Source organism: Salvelinus sp. IW2-2015, linkage group LG19 (genome assembly GCF_002910315.2).
Source record: "Salvelinus sp. IW2-2015 linkage group LG19, ASM291031v2, whole genome shotgun sequence".
NCBI classification, from domain to species: domain Eukaryota; kingdom Metazoa; phylum Chordata; class Actinopteri; order Salmoniformes; family Salmonidae; genus Salvelinus; species Salvelinus sp. IW2-2015.
The window spans coordinates 9,049,534-9,066,328 of NC_036859.1; the positions used below are offsets into that span (position 1 = coordinate 9,049,534).

Genomic DNA, 16,795 nt, shown 5'->3' on the forward strand with positions numbered 1-16,795 from the left:
GTGTGCCGTGCCAGACAACAAACCTTCTCCCTCAACATGATCAAGACAAAGGAGATGATTGTGGACTATGGAAAAAGGAGGACCGAGCATGCCCCCATTATCATTGATGGGGCTGTAGTGAGCAGGTTGAGAGCTTCTCAACAAACTATCATGGTCCAAACACACCAAGACAGTTGTGAAGATGGCACGGCAACGCCTATTCCCCCTCAGGAGACTGAAAAGATTTGGCATGTGATTCGTGTCCTCAGATCCTCAAAAAGTTCTACAGCTGCACCATCGAGAGCATCCTGATTGGTTGCATCATCACCTGGTATAGCAACAGCTCGGCCTCCGACCACAAGGCACTACAGAGGGTAGTGAGTACGGCCCAGTACATCACTAGGGCCAAGCTTCCTGCCATTCAGGGCCTATATACCAGGCGATGTCAGACGAAGACTCCAGCCACCCTAGTCATAGACTACTCTCTCTGCTAACGCATGGCAAGAATGCCAAGTCTAGGTCCAGAAGGCTTCTTAATCTCCCCCCAAGCCATAAGACTACTGAACAGCTAATCAAATGGCTACCCGGACTATTTGCATTGACCCCCACTTTTTTTACACGGCTGCTACTCGCTGTTTTTTATCTATGCATAGTCACTTTACCCATACATGTACAGTACCAGTCAAAAGTTTGAACACACCTACTAATTTTTCTTTATTTTTACTATTTTCTACATTGTAGAATGATAGTGAAGACATGACAACTATGAAATAACACATATTGAATCATGTAGTAACCAAAAAAGTGTTAAACAAGTCACAACATATTTTACATTTGAGATTCTTCAAAGTAATCACCCTTGACTTGATGACAGCTTTGCACACTCTTGGCATTCTCTCGACTAACCTGTACCCCCACACATCAACTCGTTACTGGTACCCCCTGTATATAGTCTCGTTATTGTTATTATATTGTTGCTCTTTTATTTTCTACTTTAGTTTATTTAGTAAATATTTTTCTTAACTGCATTGTTGGTTAAGTGCTTGTAAGTAAACATTTCACGGCAAGGTCTACTCCTGTTGTATTCGGCACATGAAACAAAATAACATTTGATTTGACGATTTTATTGGCATATTTACAACCAAGCTGTTCAATCTAATTTCAGCTAAGTCATGCCTTCTATGAATTCCTTCTGCTTTAACTTCTTATGGCTGCAGGGGCAGTATTGAGTAGCTTGGATGAAAGGTGCACAGAGGTGCCCAGAGTAAACGGCCTGCCCTCAGTCATAGTTGCTAATATATGCATACTATTATTAGTATTGGATAGGAAACACTCTGACGTTTCTAAAACTGTTTGCATTATGTCTGTGAGTATAACAGAACTCATATGGCAGGCAAAAACCTGAGAAAAAATCCAAACAGGAAGTGGAAATTCTGAGGCTGGTCGATTTTCAACCAAGATCCTATTGAAATCACAGCAAGATATGGATGAGTTTGCACTTCCTACGGCTTCCACTAGATGTCAACAGTCTGTAAAATCTTGTCTGATGCCTCTTACTGTGAAGGGAACTAGTCAGGTCTGCCATGACCTGGCCATGCTTTCACCATGCGCGTTCACATGAGAGGGAGCTCTGTTCCATCGCTCATCTGAAGTCAATGTAATTCTCCGGTTGGAACGTTATTCAAGATTTATGTTAAAAACATTCAAAGATTGATTCAATACATTGTTTGACATGTTTCTACGGACTGTTACGGAACTTTAGGACATTTCGTCAGCTTTTAGTGAACGCGCTTCCTGACGTTGGATTGTTTTACCAAACACGCTAACGAAAATAGCTATTTTGGACATAAATGAGGGACATTACCGAACCAAACGAAAATTTCTTGTGGAAGTGGAAGTCCTGGAGTGCATTCCGACTAAAATCAGCAAAGGTAAGTGAAGATTTATAATGCTTTTTATGAGTTTTGTTGACTGCACAATTTGACGGGTAACTGTATGGCTTGCTTTTGTGGCTGAACGCTGTTTTCAGATGATTGAATATTGTGTTTGCCATAAAGCTTTTTGAAATCTGACACAGCGGTTGCATTAAGAACAAGTGTATCTTTAATTCTATGTAAAACATGTATCTTTCATCAAAGTTTATGATGAGTATTTCTGTTATTTGACGTGGCTCTCTGCAATTTCTCTGGATATTTCGGAGGCATTTCTGAACATGGCGCCAATGTAAACTGAGGTTTTTGGACATAAATATGAACTTAATCGAACAAGACATATATGTATTGTGTAACATGAAGTCCTATGAGTGTCATCTGATGAAGATCATCAAAGGTTAGTGATTAATTTTATCTCTATGTGTGTTTTTGTGACTCCCTCTTTTGGCTGGAAAAATGGCAGAATTTTTCTGTGAGTCGGTGGTGACCTAACATAATCGTTTGTGGTGCTTTCGCTGAAAAGCCTATTTGAAATCGGACACTTTGTGGGATTAACAACAAGATTACCTTTAAAATGGTATAAGATACATGTATGTTTGAGGAATTTTAATTATGAGATTTCTGTTGTTTGAATTTGGCGCCCTGCACTTTCACTGGCTGTTGTCATATCATCCCGTTAGCGGGATTGCAGCCATATGACCAGGTCTTTCACACAATGAAACATCAAAGAAATAGGTAAAGAGAGGATTCTACTTGAGGCTATTGAGATGCATCATCTCTATCACTCTAACCCGGATGCTTATAAGAGTAGATGTATGTAGAGGCCAGGGTTGGGCTCAATTCCTATAACTCTAACCCGGATGCTTATAAGAGTAGATGTATGTAGAGGCCAGGGTTGGGCTCAATTCCTATCATCTAACCCGGATGCTTATAAAGAAGATGTATGTAGAGGCCAGGGTTGGGCTCAATTCTCTATCATCTAACCCGGATGCTTATAAGAGAAGATGTATGTAGAGGCCAGGTTGGGCTCAATTCTCTATCACTCTAACCCAGGATGCTTATAATAGAAGATGTATGTAGAAGCCAGGGTTGGCTCAATTCTCTATCATCTAACCCGGATGCTTATAAGAGAAGATGTATGTAGAGGCCAGGGTTTGGCTCAATTCTCTATCACTCTAACCCGGATGCTTATACGAGAAGATGTATGTAGAGGCAAGAGTTGGGCTCAATTTGAATAAAACAAAATTGACAATTCAATAATTAAAAAAGGGCATTTATTTTCAATGACTTCTCAATAAACTGAAAAGTAAAATCTATTTATTTCAAAAGTTTTACCATTTCTGAATGTTAAGTTCAAATCACTTCCTGAATATACTGACTTCATTCGAATTGAGCCCAAGTCTGGTAGAGGCTAGTTGAAAGGTTTCACAAACCTTTTGATAATAACAACTGGTAAGATAGTTCTGTGACAGCTCAGAGGGAGGAAAGAGAACAGCTGGGTGAAGAAGAGGGGTGTTTTGTACATGGTGGGTTTAGCAACTACAGCACTGTGTGTGTGTCAGGGGCGAAAATCTGATATCAACCTTGGATGGGACAATTACATGAAATTTTCTCAGGAGCAATTCCTGAGGGGGACACCAAAAGTAGTGCTGTAACACATAGACTATGTTGTAATATGTTAAATGTATATTGAGGGACCATAATCACTACTACTGGATAATTGTTAGGTACAGTAGTTAACTGAAGGGTTGTCCCAACTTGTTTAAAACATTATAATACTAATAATAATAATAGTTATAGCAGTGTTCCTTATCAGTGCAGTGTTCCTCTCTCTTGAAACGCAACACTCTGTTTGCAAGAGTTTGCGGTTCTAAAATTGTGGGTGTGGCTGATATGGTTCTGTGTCATCACTGAGGTAACTGGACGATGCTGTGCCACTGTCCCCTATACTGGTGCTGCTGGCAACAAGGGTGACACCTGGTCCTGCCGTGGCTGTGACACTGTCCTCTGAAGTCTCTCTCCTTGGCTCTTTCCCTTTCACCACCCTCACTGACTCACAGTCTGTCTCCTAGAAAAGAAATAAGGTGTTGCTGTACTCCTAACTACCGGTACCCAAAACTACACAATTAATCACAACAGCAATACCATTGCCTTAAACAAATCTTGGTTCAGTCACCAGTTAAGTTGAGAGTGGGGTATCCATGGCATTTTCCAATTATGTCCCTATTTTACAAATCAAAAAATTGAGAACCTTTCATAATGTTGCCAAACAAAGACTCAACAAACTTACCTGAGACTCCCTGTCTCTGCCAGTCTGTCCCTGCATATCTTTCCCCAGCTCTGCTGTCTGTGGCCATCTGTTGCCTGCTCTGCCTAATGACATCATTGTGAAACATTTCCATTAGCATTTCACTTCTTTCTTATGAACATTTTATCAACTTGTCTTGAAATATTAGGCTACTAGAGTTCTTACTTTGCGTTTTGGTGTACTGAAAAATACTCTGATGTCCGTCTTTTTACTTTTTTCTGACATTTTTCTACCTGGCTGGCTGGCTGGCTGACTGGTCTAGCTGCACACACACACATTTACACAACACATGCTGCAACGTTTTGAAATTTTAACATAGTTTGTTTCATATTGGCAGGCTTCCAACAATAGCTGAATTTGCACCAATTCCGTTTCTGTGGTGTTTGCTATAATCTTTGCTACCTGGTTAAAGGTGGAAAAAAAAAAAAATCACTAGCGACAATTTTGCTTTTGCAACGAGACTGTGCTGACAAACTGCCTGGGAGCTCCTCAGTGGTGAAACTCCTCCTCCTTCAATCAGTGGTTGAAAAACCATCTATAATCAGCACAAGTGCTTTCATTGCGTATTATTAATATTATTGAAATTACATAGTTATGTTTACAGTGATATATTGGGGGGGACAAATCATATTTTTCCCAGGATGGGTGGGTCGTGTCCCCCCCGTCCCCCTTGGGATTTCTGCCTATGGTGTTTGTGCGTGCGTGCGTGTGTGTGTGTGTGTGTGTGTGTGTGTGATTTAGAAACTTGTCAGTCCATATGCTGGTCCAATGATGATAAACCTGTGTGCCTCTCCTGGTTTCTCTCCTGCCAAGTCAGTTTTGGCAGGTAGCACCATGAAAGCACCGTTGGAATGCACATGGGCCACTGAGATAAGAGCCTTTAATTCAATGCAGTTTCCCAACAACAACACCCACACTTTAAATGCAATGAGTTGAAGGCTGCTTCACCAACACACATATAAAAAGTCACTCAAATTGATGCCAGATGTAGAAAACACCCACRATCAGCATTTGTTTGCAAATTAAATGGCATACAACATGCAACCTATAGTACGGCTGGGCAATATATCGAATAAATTTGATTCATTCGAATTCATGTTTTTGCGCGATATTCCAAATGCCTGTATCACAAGAATCAAGAATCGTTTTGTTATTTTTCGTTTTTATGAGCGTTTATGTCCGCTTGTTCTCATTGGATTTTTGGTCTCGTCTCCTTCGCTCCTCTGTGCTGTGTGCACCTTTCCATTTACACCAGAGATCTGTCTCCGTCCTAATAATGGGAGTCGTTGTCCCAAAGGCAGGAAGGCAGGCGACAAGCTTAGGCCCAAAATATTCCCATTGAAACGCATTGGCCTTTTTTTGGACAGATTTGAGCAAGAGTGAAACCTCTCACAATGCCTCTTTCTATGTGGTTTACACACAAACCAAGCCCTTTCCTGTCAGCAAAGTTGAGAGATCACATCTTACTCTCTGACAAGCGGTTTGAACTCGTCAAACAGAATTGGCCATATGGACACCAAAACACATTGAGACATTATTTTACTGTAATTMTTATGTCTCAACTACTCAAATTGAGCACAGTGCAGACACWAGTAAAACAAGAGTATCAATGAACATCGATTCTGGAAAATCAATGCTCAGTTTGTTGTGCGRGACATTGTGATACCACGTTCCGCTAGCAGTATTTCAGCATAAAGACTGTTATACTAGCTGTCTAGTCTTTTTATAATTGTGTTTTATAAATGTGCAATAAGCATAAAACACAATTATATAAGGAGTTGGCAACTCGTTCTCATTCTGAGAAATAAGGTAGGCCACTTGATTTCAAGAAGTGGACAGGCTAACATGCTTTCAAACAGTTGGAGGCAGACTGAAGGGTGGGTTCATTGCAATTCCACTGTTCAACCTTGTTAGCTAGCACATAGATCCAAGTTGGCTAAACTTAAAATATAAAGATTAGCTTGGCTAATCACCAGCACGGGGGCTTGAGAGATTGTTGAGACCTGTGTTAATTTTCTATAGCCTAATGCCTGCTCCAAGAAGTTTGTCATTATTAGTGTATGTGCATTATGCAAGGTTCTTGTAACGATTGTTCTCCTCCTCGTCTGAGGAGCATGGATCGGACCAAAACGCAGCTTGTGGAGAATGCATGTTTGATTTATTTTAAAGAAGACGAAACGAAGAACACTGACAAACTATACAAAACAACAAACGACGTCAACAGACCTGAACATGTGAACTTACATATAACGAAGAACGCACGAACAGGTACAGACTAAACAAACGAAACAGTCCCGTGTGGTACAAACACTGACACGGAAGACAAACACCCACAAAACACACGTGAAACCCCGGCTGCCTAAGTATGATTCTCAATCAGGGACAACGATTGACAGCTGTCTCTGATTGAGAATCATACCAGGCCGAACACACAAAATCCCAACATAAAAATCACACATCGACAACCCACCCAACTCACGCCCTGACCATACTAAATAAATACAAAAACAAGGGAAAACAGGTCAGGAACGTGACAGTTCTAGTTAAATTTGTTTAAAAAAAGGGAATTTTCATAGACAGACTTGAAAGCCAGGTCAGTGATTATTGCACAATTTTTTTTTGAAAATAATCGAGATAGGGCTGGGTGATATGGCCTAAAAAAGTAGGCCCTCTTATTTGACAGAAAAGGTCCTTAGACCTCATGACCTTTATTTAACTAGGCAAGTCAGTTAAGAACAAATTCTTATCGACAATGACGGCCTACCAACAGGCAAAAGGCCTCCTGCGGGGACGGGGATTAAAAAGAAAAAAAGAAATACAATATAAATATAGGACAGAACACACATCACAACAAAGAGACAACACAACACTACATAAAGAGAGACCTAAGACAACAACACAGCAAGGCAGCAACACATGACAACACAGCATGGTAGCAACACAACATGGTAGCAGCACAAAACATGGTACAGACATTATTGGGCACAGACAACAGTACAAAGGTCAAGAAGGTAGAGACAACAATACATCACACAAAGCAGCSACAYCTGTCAGTAAGAGTGTCCATGATTGAGTCTTTGAATTAAGAGATTGAGATGAAACTGTCCAGTTTGAGTGTTTGTTGCAGCTTGTTCCAGTCGCTAGCTGRAGCGAACTGAAAAGAGGAGCAACCCAGGGATGTGTGTGCTWTGGGGGTACAAATGTGTGTGTCATAGGATGTGCTTGTCATAGGTGAAAGGGTACAACATTAAATATATAACTTGCCTATTAATTWATTTTTTGGTGCTAATTTTGATCTTGCCCTTTATTCAACTATTCAACTCACCTACAAGTCTCTGAATGGGGATTCAGTGTTGTGGCCCACTCTAAACCCCATTTTCAAGAGAAACTTTGTTAAGGTGAAGTGAAGATTTGTGAGGTGGGGGAATAGTTTGAATGTGAATTAAAGGGAGGCAAGTATTTCAAAAAATTAGGCACCCAAAAAAAAAAATTTTTAATAAAAAAGGCAAATATATTATGTTGTTGCCTCTATGTGGTGTTTCTCCACCCCCCACTATAACAGGAGAACACCACAGATTGATGACACCGTCAAACTGACCTTAACAATATGAACAATGTACACTGAAATTGTAAATAAAGAAATGTACTAATAATAACTTGAAAAATGGCCAGGTCATCTGATGCAGCACTCCATCACTCTCCTTCTTGTCAAATAGCCTTACACATCCTGGAGGTGTGTTGGGTCATTGTCCTGTTAAAAAAAAATGATAGTCCCACTAAGCGCTAACCAGATGGGATGGCGTATTGCTGCAGAATGCTGTGGTAGCCATGATCGTTAAGTGTGTTTGAACTCTACATAAATCAAATCAATCAAATGTATTTATAAAGTCCTTTTTACAATCAGCCGATGTCACAAAGTGCTACACAGAAACCCAGCCTAAAACCCCAAACAGCAAGCAATGCAGATGTCGAAGCACGGTGGCTAGGAAAAACTCCCTAGAAAGGCAGGAACCTGGGAAGAAACATAGAGAGGAAACCAGCCTGAAGGGTGGCCAGTCCTCTTCTGGCTGTGCCTGGGTGGAGATTATAACAGTACATGGCGCAAGATGTTGGAACCAATCATTTCAAATTTGGACTCATCAGACCAAAGGATAGATTTCCACCGGTCTAATGTCCATTGCTCATGTTCTTGGCCCAAGCAAGTATTTTCTTCTTATTGGTGTCCTTTAGTAGTGGTTTCTTTGCAGCAATTTGACCATGAAGGCCTGATTCACGCAGTCTCCTCTGAACAGTTGATGTTGAGATTTGTCTGTTACTGAACTCTGTGAAGCATTTATTTGGGCTGAGATTTCGGAGGTGTAGTTAACTTAATGAGCTAATCCTCTGCAGCAGAGGTAACTCTGGGTCTTCCTTTCCTGTGGTGTCCTCATGTGAGCCATGATTCATTGATGGTTTTGCAACTGCACTTGAAAAACTTTTAAAGTACTTGAAATTTTCCGATTGACTGACCTTCATGTCTTAAGGTAATGAGACATGTTTCTCTTTGCTTATTTGAGCTTTTCTTGCCAGAATATGGACTTCGTCTCTTACCAAATAGGTCTATCTTCTGTGTACCACTCCTACCTTGTCACAACACAGCTGATTGCCTCAAACGCATTATGAAGGAAAGAAATTATACAAATTAACTTTTAACAAGGCACACCTGTTAATTGAAATGCATTCCAGGTGACTACCTCATGAAGCTGGTTGAGAGAAAGCCAAGAATGGGCAAAGCTGTCACCAAGGCAAAGGGTGGCTACTTTGAAGAATCTCAAATATAAAATAAATATTTTGATTTGTTTAACACTTTTTTGGTTACTACATGATTCCATATGTGTTATTTCATAGTTTTGATGTCTTCACTATTATTCTACAATGTAGAAAATKGTTTAAAGAATAAAGAGAAACCCTTGAATGAGTAGGTGTCTCCAAACATTTGACTGGTACTGTATGTGTGTATATGTAAGAAAGGCAAAAAATGCCTCATATTTCCATTGGTTGTCGCACAACATTATGCGAGGGAACAGGAAAACCTTTCTGGAGGGAGAGAAAATGTGCTCCATGTTTTTATCAGCATGGTGTCTATAATATTTATGTGGAAAGGTGTTTGCAATTGAGAATCTCTCACTTTATGAGCAGAGCCTGGTACCACTGGAGCCAATAACACCCATCACCCTGTGTGTGTGTGTGTGTGTGTGTGTGTGTGTGTGAGAGAGAGCAATTCAGTGTTCAGTAATTCAATGGCCAAATGAAACGTTATATTGCTCAGTCAGCTGAGCTAATAACTATCTACCATTTAAAAGTGCCTGGTATTTTGATTTGTCCATTGGCTACATAAGCACTTTCCTCTGCCTGCCTCTCATGCCAAGTTTATAAGCTACATGTGGTGGATGCAGGCTTCTAGTTGCAAGCTTTCAGCCTATAGGCTACCCACTTGTGAAATTTGCGAAAGTTCTTTACTTGAGTAGCCTACCACAGTGTAACTAATTGTCAAGAGTTGGAAGAATGAAATGAACAATTCCTTACTTTGTGTTGAGTGATGGCTTCTTTATTCAACAAAAAAGTTTGAGTGACTTTTTAAAGTTTCTAATATATATCCGTTCGTGTATTATCAGCTTTAAAAGTTTCAGCTCATGCCAGTTCTTCTCTCTAACAGACGCTTCTTGGATAAGGTTTAGCCTATGCTCCTCTTGAGGAATGCAAACGGGACTTGACTTGACACACCCTCTGCCTCAGACAGTTCCACCCTGCCCCCCTCACCATCATGGTATTAAATAAACCATAGCCCCCTATCGAGGACATCCTGTGTGGAGCGTCAAGGCACTGCAGCAGACAGCATACGCAATAACAGGCGCGTTAGTTTCTGATACAGAAAGGCAGTGGAAACCAAGCAGGCACATTTTTTGGTGGCAACCCTCTTGATGGCAGAGAGAAGTGTACATTTTAAAGTTAATTTGCAATTTTAGAAATTTTGCCATGCGGKAYAGAGAAAATGTAGCAATTTTATAACAATTTTCATGCAATTCTACTAATTTTACCATGGGGTGGAGAGAAATTAAAGGGCAATTCCGCCACTTTTCAGCTTTATATTCATCATCTTCAGCACCAAACCAAGGTCTACATARGTGAAAWCAGTGCATTTCTCTGTCTGTGGTTAAACAATTAAGGTCCTAACAAAATGCTTCTCTGTGACATCACATGGTAGGATCCATGTTTTTTTTCTTGGCAAACATTTCAGTGGTCATACCTTCCTGTGTGCTGTCTCGTATACAAAATCAAATCAATCTAATTTCATTTATCACATGCGACGAGTACAACTGGTCTAGACTTTACAGTGAAATGTTTGCTTAAGAACCTTTCCCAACGATGCAAAGTTTAAAAAAGAATGATACAAATGTTAAAGTAACTAACACGAGGAATAAAATACACAAGAATGGAGCTATATACAGGGAGTACCAGTACAATGTGCAGAGGTACGAGGTACTTGAGGTAGATATGTACATGAAGGCAGAGTAAAGTGACTTGGCATCCGAATAGATAATAATATGAGTAAAATAAAGAACAGAGAAGCAGCAGCAAATTAAAAGTGTGTGTGTGAGTGTGCGTGTGTGTATGTATGTAGGTTTGTTTGTGTTGTGTCGGTATGCGTGTGTGTGCGTATGTACTGTTTGAATATGTGAGAGATTTGTGTGAGAGTGACAGTGTAGTGTGTGTGTGAGTGAGTGTGTGTGTATATCAATTCTAGTGAGTGTTCATTGGGTCAGCGCAAGATAGAGTCAGTGCAGATAGTTTGAGTACCATTAGTTGACTATTTAGCTGTCTGACTATTTAGCTGTCTTATGGCTTTGGGGTAGCAGCTGTTTCGGAGCCTGTTGGTTCGAGAGCCGATGTTCTTGTACCGTTTGCTGGATGGGACCAGAGTAACAGTCTATGGCTTGGGTGGCTGGAGTCTTTGACAATTTTTCGTGACATTCTCTGACACCGCCTGATGTATAGTTTCCTGATAAACCAGGTTTCTACCTCCCCATATTGACTGACACCATTCAATCAATAATAAAAAAAGACAATACAAGAACAATTTGTGTCTATTAAAAMAAATGATGCCGAGTGCCTGGTCTCTCAATTTAGAGACATCAGTATCAAGCCTGTCTGTACGTCTGGACTTCATCACATCATCTTGCAAGTCTCRATGCGCTGGCTCCATATATTTCTGTGAAAACATACACAGTCACTGTTCTATAGGATCGTTTTCAATAACACGTCACAATATATTTGATTTGGCTGCTGGGGGGCAAGGAGACCCCTAGTTCCATTAAAACCATTGCCATCTACAGTGCCTTCAGAAAGTATGCYTTTTTACACATTTAYTTGMGTTACAGCCTGCATTTTAAAAGGATTACATTGAGATTTTGTTTCACTGGCCTACACACAATACCCCATAATGTGAAAATGGAATTATGTTTTTAGACATTTTCACAAATTAATAAAAAATGGAAAGATGAAATGTCTTGAGTCAATACGTATTCAACCCCTTTGTTATCGTAAGCCTAAATAAGCTCAGGAGTAACATTTTGCTTAAAAACTTCTTAGAGCTAGGGTCTATTTTCCTGAATTTCCGCCTGACTGACGTGCCCAAAGTAAACTGCCTGTTACTCAGGCCCAGAAGCCAGATTATGCATATAATTTATAATATTGGATAGAACACACTTTGAAGTTTCTAGAAATGTTTAAACAATGTCTGAGACTATAACACAATTGATATAGCAGGCAAAATTCCAAAGAAAAACCAACCAGAATAGTTTTTCTTCTGAGCTCCCAGGCTATTACGGTTGAAGTCGGAAGTTTACATACACCTTAGTCAATTACGTTTAAACTCCGTTTTTCACAAATCCTGACATTTAATCCTAGTAAAAATTCCCTGTCTTAGGTCAGTTAGGATCACCACTTTATTTTAAGAATGTGAAATGTCAGAATAATAGTAGAGATAATGATTTATTTCAGCTTTTATTTCTTTCATCACATTCCCAGTGGGTCAGAAGTTTACATACACTCAATTTGTATATGGTAGCATTGCCTTTAAATTGTTTAACTTGGGTCAAACCTTTCGAGTAGACTTTGACAAGCTTCCCACAAAAAGTTGGGTGAATTTTGGCCCATTCCTTCTGACAGAGCTGGTGTAACTGAGTCAGGTTTGTAGGCCTCCTTGCTCGTACACGCTTTTTCAGTTCTGCCCACAAATTCAGGTCAGGGCTTTGTGATGGCCACTCCAATAACTTGACTTTGTTGTCCTTAACCTCTAACGAGTCACAACCCCGGATCCGGGATCCCCCCCATCAAACAAGCTGACTAGTATAGCCTAGCCTAAAGCCACAGGGATATCATATAATCAAATGTTCATGAAATCACAAGTCCAAGACACCAGATGAAAGATACAGATCTTGTGAACCCAGCCATCATTTCTGATTTTTAAAATGTTTTACAGGGAAGACACAATATGTAAATCTATTAGCTAACCACGTTAGCAAAAGACAACTTTTTTTACTCCACCAGTTTTTTACTCCATCAGTAGCCATCACTAATTCGACCAAATAAAGATATAAATAGCCACTAACCAAGAAAAAACTTCATCAGATGACAGTCTGATAACATATTTATTGTATAGCATATGTTTTGTTAGAAAAATGTGCATATTTCAGGTATAAATCACAGTTCTACATTGCAGCTGCAATCTGAAATAGCGTCGATGCAGCCAGAATAATTACAGAGACCAACGTCAAATACCTAATTACTCATCATAAATCATTTCTGAAAAATACACAGCGTACAGCAAATGAAAGCCCAACATCTTGTGAATCCAGCCAATATGTCAGATTTTTTAAATGTTTTACAGCGAAAACACAATATAGCATTATATTAGCTTACCACAATAGCCAGAAACACAACCGCATTTACCAGCAGCAAATGTTAGCGATCGTGACAATCCAGCAAAAGATATATAATTTTTGACTAACCTTGATATACTTCATCAGATGACAGTCCTGTAACATCATATTACACCTGTCTCTTATACACATCTAGATGTGTATAAGAGACAGTCTTGGAGGCGCACCTAATCTAATCAATAAATAATCGTAAACTTGACTAAAAAATACAGGTTGGACAGCAAATGAAAGATGCATTAGTTATTAATGCAACCGCTGTGTTAGATTTTTAAAATTAACGTTACTAGACATACAGTGTGCGTTACAGCCAGACCAGTGCCGCAATAATGGCGGACAAATCCGTTTACATTTTTCCACATAAATACGGAATAACATCATAAATAGCTCTTACTTTTGGACGAGCTTCCATCAGAATCTTGGGCAAGTTGTCCAAAAGAATCGTTGCTTGGTTGTAAAACGTCGTCTTCAACTTCGGAATTAGCAGCTAACAATAGCTATGTGGCCACAACATGCCCAAATGTTCAAAACGCAATACTAAGGAAATTCCGAAAATAGCAATATACTCGCATAAACTGATATAACTCGGTTTAAAATAACTTCGTTATGATGTTTCTAACACCTATATCGAATTAAATTACAGACGGATATATCTAAGGCCGATAACTGAGCGTTTCAAAATGCCATCCTGAGGTCTTGCTTTGCGTAATGACGAACGTCGAAAAGAGAGCTCCCTTCGTTCCTTGGCCTTTTATAAGGTCTGAGATCTACGTAGAAACTCCATTCCAATTCTCATTGGTTACTGACATCCAGGGGAAGGCGGGTGCAGTTCATGTCGACCCATAGGATACATACAGAGCTTTAAACTGATCTGAGAACAGAGCCTCGTTTTCAGACCTTCGCAGTTCCTGTCATGAATTTCGCTGCAGAAAGAGTTCTGGTTCACCCACAGACATAATTCAAACGGTTTTAGAAACTAGAGATTGTTTTCTATCCAATAGTAATAATAATATGCATATTGTACGAGCAAGAATTGAGTACGAGGCAGTTTAATTTGGGAACGATAAATGTCCAAGTTGAAACAGCACCCCCTATAGTGACAAGAGGTTTAAGATGCAAAGGGAACTTGAGCCTTCACAGCAGCCCATTGAACTCAAGAAACTGTCTGATACACGATGGTCCTGCCAGTACTACTCGCTGTGGGCAGCGCAAAAAACCCTCCCAGCCATCATTGCAACTTTAAAGGACATTAAGTCGCAGCCAAATTCAGGCAGATCGACTGACGRGCGGTCACTACTCTCACTCATTGATGCTGAATTCATCCTCCACCTTATCCTGTTTGAGGATCTGTTCAGCACAACAAAGTTCATGTCAGTCCCCTGATCGTTTCCTCGAGACTGCCACTGACCTCGCACACTCGGTCATCACTAGCGTAAAAGAAAAGTGCATGGAGGACTCTTGGAGACCCATATGTAGCAAGGTAAACTACCGCCGCCCCCACAAGAGAAGAGACAATCGCAACAGCCTCGCCATCTACAGGAATTTATAGTTGAAGCTCCAATTCAAACCTAATATCCATCCATGTCCTCTCCGGATGAACTCCGAACGTCCTCCTTCTACCCTGTCATTGACCGACTGTTGAATGAAATTACCCAACGCTTTTCCACAGAAGCAGGTACAGTTCTCATGGGAACGCCAGCCCTCAACCCCAAGCYTGCCACATTCCTGCAAAAGGAGAGCCTAGTGCCCATGGCACAGCACTATGGAATAAGAGAMGACAATCGGCTGGCCGAGATGCACCAAGTGCGCCGGCTCTTGGAAAGAAAAAAACAACAGGCCAAAATAGTTAGCAGCACACTGGAGTTCCTGTCCATGCTTAAACCTTACAAAGACTCCTTCGTGGACATCTATAAACWTTTACGCATATCTTTCACACTGCCAGTAACGTCCTTGTCATGTGAGTGCAGTTTTTCCTGCATGCGGCGTATTAAAACCTACCTGAGAAACAGAATGGCAAACCCTCGACTCAGCAACCTTGCCTGCCTGTCCATACACGCAGAAAGAACCAAGGCTGGATGTCCAGAATATTATAGACTCATTTGCACTGAACCACAACAACAGACGCATCGTCCTTCTATAAAACAAGGCTTGGTGAGTAACTGATTAATTAATTATAAATATGCCATAGGATATTATTATGTGGTATTAAGTTGGGTAATTTTGTATATTGTGCGCCTGTCGTAGCCTCATCTATTATTATGAATTTGCAACTGAAAGGCCTTTTATTTATTGACAMAGCGCCTGTCCGTTGGTGCGAACATGATTGAATCGCGCTGATGGCCAGTCAGTCTACAAGTATTTTTGCAATAGAAATACAATCACTAAGATTGTGATGATAGCCAGTTCGTTTTACAAGTGTGTGCACAGTTAAACAGGTATAGGCTAAACGCATTGCACTTCTCGTTGTGGCTGCACTTTGGATATTATTAATTTAGTTTCTGAGCGTGTGATAGCCATTTAATCCGAAACATTATTACCAATGCACAGTTGTTTGATTATGCATATAGAATAAAAGCACTTCTTGTTGTTGTCGCATTTTGGTGTTTTGTGTTGTTATTGCTGAAGACTTCAGTGCGTCTTTTACCTTTGCAGGTGAAAGACGTTTTTGTCATTGCCTTGTGGTCACTTGATTAGGCTTATAGCTATTTTGTTGAATATTCTTGGCCAATTCAATTAAAAAACTAAATTTATATCGAATGGCTGTGTGCCATATCTGCTTTTATTGAAAAAATTAGAACTTCCTTATAACTCTGAAGTCATGAAAATCAACTATTTTTCTACCCAGTTATTGTAAGCCCCCCCCTAGCCCCGGGACACAAAAAATCCTGGCACGGTGCCTGCATTTCCCCCTCAGGAGACTGAAAAAATTTGGCATGGGTCCCCAGATCCTCTCCGCTGTGCAATCCGGTTCCGAGCTGGTCATGGGTGCACCTCAGCCACGCTCAAGGTACTAAACGATATCATAACCACCATTGATAAGACAGTACTGTGCAGCCGTCTCATCGACCTGGGCAAGGCTTTCGACTCTGTCAATCACCGTATTCTTATCGGCAGACTCAATAGCCTTGGTTTTCAAATGACTGCCTCGCCTGGTTCACCAACACTTTGCAGACAGAGTTCAGTGTGTCAAATTGGAGGGCCTGTTGCCCGGACCTCTGGCAGTCTCTATGGGGTACCACAAGGTTCAATTCTTGGGCAGACTCTTTTCTCTGTATATATAACGATGTCACTCTTGCTGCAGGTGATTCCCTGATCCACCTCTACGCAGACGACACCACATCTGGCCCTTCTTTGGACACTGTGTTAACTAACCTCCAAACGAGCTTCGATGCCATACAACTCTCCTCCGTGGCCTCCAACTGCTCTTAAACGCTAGTAAACCAAATGCATGCTTTCAACCGTTCGCTGCCCCGCACCCGCCCGCCCGACTAGCATCACTACTCTGGACGGTTCTGACCTAGAATATGTGGACAACTACAAATACCTAGGTGTCTGGCTAGACTGTAAACTCTCCTTCCAGACTCACATTAAACATCTCT

General features: G+C 40.6%; 1 pseudogene; it reads right to left on the minus strand.

Annotated features, from left to right (window-relative positions):
* The window catches only part of LOC111978861 (protein-glutamine gamma-glutamyltransferase K-like), a 64,560-nt pseudogene extending 54,551 nt beyond the window's left edge, over window positions 1-10,009 (minus strand).
* Between the last annotated feature and the right edge of the window lie 6,786 nt (window positions 10,010-16,795).